We start from the raw sequence: 6,282 nt of genomic DNA, 5'->3' as shown, positions 1-6,282 counted from the left end.
CAAAGACCTCCCTCCCAAACGTTTCTCATCAGCTCTACTCGAATCATGTATGTTACCTATTTTTGATTCACCGAAAGGTGACTAGTTTGCATCCCTGGTATTTGGTCTTTTGACCAATCTGATATGCTCTGAAAAGAAGCTAATGCGAAAATATCTGATGTGATATGTCAAAAGGCCAATTAATGGATAAAATATCATAAGTGGGCTGCCTGTCTAAGCACAGCCCTTGTCTCTGACCTAAACCTCAGGCCCAATCCAACCAATAGAGTTTGACTTCACAATGAGAAAGGACCAGAAGGAAACGCGACGGAGAGGCCATAGTTGGTTTATAAAGATGGTAGGTGATTGAGAAACATGTAGCTACATTTTCTAACCAATGAGGAAGTTGGCTCTGGCTGCTGATTGGCCAAACTGCTGTTCCATGTACTTGGCTTTGAACATGAGCAGGCCAATGATTGAGTTGAACTTCTGGATGCTGCCACACAGAAGCAGAAAGTACGGTATGACGGTGTGAAACTTGAAACTATAAGAGAAAAACATACAACACGGTTACATTTTCTGGTTTGTGTTATGTGAATGCTTTAAGTCTTTATTCTTTACAGTTAGACGGCCCGGTATAGAATGTATCGCCCCTGTATAGAAATGTCCATCATAAGAGATAGGCACAGGATTATATTTCTATCTCAAATGGGGCCTGGCATTTTTCTTGTCCACATGACTTGAGTGACCCAGAAAAACGTTGGTCTCTAGTCACAAGTTATCTGAACGTTGCCAATGAAAGTCTGACTATCTTTTGCAATTTCAGCGCCATGGTCTGATGTGTGCCCCATCCTGAGTAGGTGGTGCTGGGAGGCAGCTTGCTCTCCTCTCCCTGCCTGACAGGAGCACGATGACAGAGGAGACCAGGGAACCCAGTCACCCGGTCCCCACTCAAGCGGGCATCCTTGGGGTGACGTTCACAGCCTCCGGAAGAGGTGAGACATATCTCTATCATAAGCACTGATACACATACCATACGGATAATAGTAATAACATAAAGGGAATCGTTTGACAATTTTTTTGCATGGTTTTGAATGGATTTGGATACAAAATGATTATACATTGCTTAGTAGAAAGAACCCGAACACAATAATATGTACAGTACGTGATTATCTTAACCAGATCGACCTGGGGCGGCAGGTTAGCCTAGTGGTTAGAGCGTTGGACTAGTAACCGGAAGGTTGCAAGTTCAAACCCCCTGAGCTGACAAGGTACAAATCTGTCGTTCTGCCCCTGAACAGGCAGTTAACCCACTGTTCCTAGGCCGTTATTGAAAATAAGAATTTGTTCTTAACTGACTTGCCTAGTTAAATAAAGGTAAAATAAAAAAAAATACCCAATGTCTACATAGAGTCTGGCACACAACGACCCCAGCAGGAAACCAAACACGGGACCTAGCAGTGTGACGGTCTGTAGACATGCTGTCAACCATAAGGCACACAGTTAAGCCTGCAGCCCTATCTACTCAGTTACATATGTCATGACTCGGGTCGCAAAACTCCTGGAACTTTCTATACATTCCCTTTTTGTTTTTTGCAAAACCTAGTCATGACATTTTGCAAACCTAGTCATGACGTATTTAGAATACATGACACACGCTCATTTTACGGTTAACAAACAAAGACACACACACACACACACACAGTGGCTTCCACTTTGCTGCGAGTGGAATTAACTCACCAATGTAAAAAGCAGCGTTTTCAGCTTTAGCGAAGTCGTCAATGTAGGAGATGCCTAGTGGGGTTACGGGGGTCTCTCCTATCCCCCTCAGAGCGTTCCTCGGGAACACATAAATCCACATGTGGGAGCTGGAGTCCCTCACACAGTCTACAGAGGGAATCATACAGAGACACACAGGTACACAGCATACCTCCTTTATTCGGGATTATGCATATACTGTACAACTTGTACGTTGCACCACGGTTGCCAATAAAGCCAAGTGGCATCTGTAGTTCCAGAAATAGTCTTGAAAGTAAAGTTTCATGCTAGTTCAGCCTTCGACAAGTCAGGCCAAGCGAGACTACTGCAGGAAAGTAGAAATTATAGTGGCAGTGACAGGTGAAGATGTTTCTCAGATGTGAGTGGTACTTGTGTTGATGTCAGAAAGATGGCTCCATCTGGATCTCGGGCATGTCAGTCTACGTAAACATAGCTGGTTAGGTCGAATCTGTCAGGAAGGAATGGGATGCGTGGGCCAACGCTCAGCAATAGTTCCTGTGTTTTTTTGTGTTATTTTTACTGGTTATTTTGTGTTGGCATCTTTCAAATTTTGAAAGGGGGGGGGGACATGGACTTGCCTGTGGACTTGCCCGTAACTTGTACAGAGAGAAGGTGGAGCTCCCCGTTCCGGTTCTGCTCCTTGTTATAGCATCTCTTAATCCCATCTCTTAACATGTATGGCCCCAAAACATAATCAAACACCTGACCAATTACGCAACACTTTAGTTCTAAATGAACTGAGATTAATTCATCAACAACTGGATAGATTTCTTTATTTCTAAAGTGAAACTATCATCTGTATAGGAGGAACTCTACAAGTACAAGTTTAACCATTATTTCAGTTGTTTTACCATCCCATGAAGATGTGTGGCAGGCCTGTGAGGAAGGATCCTACAGCCATGAGGAAACAGCCCATAGCAATGAGCCTGGGCCGGTGCAGCTTCGCCCCAAAATGGCTGACCACAGCCAGGAACAGCAGGTTACCTGCAAGAAACCACAACACTACAGTAGTCTGGAAATGCACATTTAAGCTTAGATTTTTTACTAAAAAGAGCATATCAGTTTGGATTCCAGACTACCACAACATAGCAGCACATAAACCAATGCTATCGGTTTGACAGTAAAGTTATGGACAAACTGCCAGTCAATCAATTAATAGGAACAACTATAAAACTGGACAGTATTGAGAGCAGACTCTGATTGAACCACAAAACAAAATGGATCATACTGTAGTCTGTATCTGGTTTTTACTACATGAATTCTCAAGCAACTCAATGTTATTGTTGATACCCATCACAAAGCTGCCGTCTATGAGTCCAATGAGAGAGCTGGACAGGTCAAGGTGTCTCTCTGAGTGATGGCACTCTTCATGTAGTTCCCTGACAGAGCCTTGGAGAAGGAGACGGACGACAGGGCCACGATGTACTGCTGACAAACACATTATTGTCTTTTTGTCTGTATGAATGTGCTTGCCAATGGTTTTTTGTCTGTGTGTGTCTGCATGGGAACGACGTGAGTGCATATGTTCACACGTGTCTGTGTGTAACGGTTCTGCTTCCGTCCCTCTCCTCGCCCCTACCTGGGCTCGAACCAGGGACCCTCTGCACACATCAACAACAGTCACCCACGAAGCACCGTTACCCATCGCTCCACAAAAGCCACGGCCCTTGCAGAGCAAGGGGAACTACTACTTCAAGGTCTCAGAGCGAGTGACGTCACCGATTGAAACGCTATTAGCAAGCACCCCGCTAGCCATTTCACACCGGTTACATGTGCATGCGTGGGCAGACAGAGTGCATGCAAATTCGTGCGTGTGCATTTTAAAGCATCATGAAGAACCTTGTGTGTGGAACAGCAGGGGCATTTGGTGGCGTGCTTGTCAGGGACACACGGTTCCCGTTGGCTGATCAGCTTCGCTCTGTCCTCTGCTGAATCACCCATCCTATCCAGTCAGACACAGGACAGCACACTGCATCTCAGCTGGCTCACCGTTATGGAAAAACCATATGAATTTCATATGTGAACACGGGAAGTGTGCCAAAAACACGTTTTCATGTGATCACATGTGATCTTATGTGAAGATAATGTGAAAACATGTAAAGCAACATGTGATTTCAGTAAACGACACAAGTGAAACATAAAATGTATGGTGAAATCATGTGATTTTCAACATGTGAAATCATGTGGATTTTCTGTAAGGGCAGGCATATAAGATGCATTTTGATGGTATGTTTTCTTTGAGGTTCTTCCATGCTCCTTTAAATCATTCAACAAATAGTTTTATAATGAAGACTAGACTCAACCAAACACCCTTGATTCTTTACACACACATTTGGAGCCTATAGGTCTGTAATTAGCCCCAACCCGAGCATGGTAGCTAATGAATATGAGTAAGAAAATAGTGAATTTAAAACTCTCACCTCTGGAGTATGAGAATCTAAAAGTGGCTATTCACAAACACCTCGGCACAGTTACTGTCAGGTACTGGAAATCAAATCCATGTTCTCAGATGACAAAGATGATTCTGACTTCATTTGAACACTAGAAACAATAGGAAACACAGGCCAACACAATGCAAATACGTACATGAGTTAGATGGTGGAAGCAGGGAGCATAGCTGGACAAAGGCACAAGCACCTTTTCTGTTTTCTGATAATCCCCCCCAGATTTAGCCTGGCTAATTCTTTCTCCCCTCCCAATTTGCAACACTCCAATCTGAGTCTCATAATAGCAGAGTCAGAATCAACTAAAAGTACCCCCACACACACACACACACACACACACACACACACACACACACACACACACACACACACACACACACACACACACACACACACACACACACACACAGAGAGAGAGAGAGATATCTGAATGAACCTGACTAACTGGATATATGTTATAGTACCTGACCTGAGTTGAGGCTCCTCTACTGGATATATGTTATAGTACCCGACCTGAGTTGAGGTTCCTCTACTGGATATATGTTATAGTACCTGACCTGAGTTGAGGCTCCTCTACTGGATATATGTTATAGTACTTGACCTGAGTTGAGGCTCCTCTACTGGATATACCGTGGGACAAAAAAGTATTTAGTCAGCCACCAATTGAGCAAGTTCTCCACCTTAAAAGGATGAGAGGCCTGTAATTTTCATCATAGGTACACTTCAACTATGACAGACAAAATGAGAAAAAGAATCCAGAAAATCACATTGTAGGATTTTTAATGAATTTATTTGCAAATTATGGTGGAAAATAAGTATTTGGTCAATAACAAAAGTTTCTCAATACTTTGTTATATACCCTTTGTTGGCAATGACAGAGGTCAAACGTTTTCTGTAAGTCTTCACAAGGTTTTCACACACTGTTGCTGGTATTTTGGCCCATTCCTCCATGCAGATCTCCTCTAGAGCAGTGATGTTTTGGGGCTGTTGCCCCAAATACAGCCCCAAAGCATGATGTTTCCACCCCCATGCTTCACAGTAGGTATGGTGTTCTTTGGATGCAACTCAACATTCTTTGTCCTCCAAACACGACGAGTTGAGTTTTTACCAAAAAGTTATATTTTGGTTTCATCTGACCATATGACATTCTCCCAATCTTCTTCTGGATCATCCAAATGCTCTCTAGCAAACTTCAGACGGGCCTGGACATGTACTGGCTTAAGCAGGGGGACACGTCTGGCACTGCAGGATTTGAGTCCCTGGCGGCATGGTGTGTTATTGATGGTAGGCTTTGTTACTTTGGTCCCAGGTCTCTGCAGGTCATTCACTAGGTCCCCCCGTGTGGTTCTGGGATTTTTGCTCACCGTTCTTGTGATCATTTTGACCCCACGGGGTGAGATCTTGCGTGGAGCCCCAGATCGAGGGAGATTATCAGTGGTCTTGTATGTCTTCCATTTCCTAATAATTGCTCCCACAGTTGATTTCTTCAAACCAAGCTGCTTACCTATTGCAGATTCAGTCTTCCCAGCCTGGTGCAGGTCTACAATTTTGTTTCTGGTGTCCTTTGACAGCTCTTTGGTCTTGGCCATAGTGGAGTTTGGAGTGTGACTGTTTGAGGTTGTGGACAGGTGTCTTTTATACTGATAACAAGTTCAAACAGGTGTCATGAATACAGGTAACGAGTGGAGGACAGAGGAGCCTCTTAAAGAAGAAGTTACAGGTCTGTGAGAGCCAGAAATCTTGCTTGTTTGTAGGTGACCAAATACTTATTTTCCACCATAATTTGCAAATAAATTCATTAAAAATCCTACAAAGTGATTTTCTGGATTTTTTTTCTCATTTTGTCTGTCATAGTTGAAGTGTACCTATGATGAAAATTACAAGCCTCTCTCATCTTTTTAAGTGGGAGAACTTGCACAATTGGTGGCTGACTAAATAGTTTTTTGCCCCACTGTATGCTATAGTACCTGACCTGAGTTGAGGCTCCTCTACTGGATATATGTTATAGTACCTGACCTGAGTTGAGGCTCCTCTACTGGATATATGTTATAGTACTTGACCTGAGTTGAGGTTCGACTAC

General features: G+C 43.4%; 1 pseudogene; it reads right to left on the bottom strand.

The window, feature by feature from the left end:
* Positions 1-369: 369 nt before the first annotated feature.
* On the bottom strand, positions 370-3,699 carry LOC139392555 (solute carrier organic anion transporter family member 1C1-like; annotated as a pseudogene).
* Between the last annotated feature and the right edge of the window lie 2,583 nt (positions 3,700-6,282).

This window comes from Oncorhynchus clarkii, chromosome 33 (genome assembly GCF_045791955.1).
Source record: "Oncorhynchus clarkii lewisi isolate Uvic-CL-2024 chromosome 33, UVic_Ocla_1.0, whole genome shotgun sequence".
Taxonomy (NCBI): Eukaryota; Metazoa; Chordata; class Actinopteri; order Salmoniformes; family Salmonidae; genus Oncorhynchus; species Oncorhynchus clarkii.
This window is presented reverse-complemented; position numbering and strand designations above follow the sequence as displayed.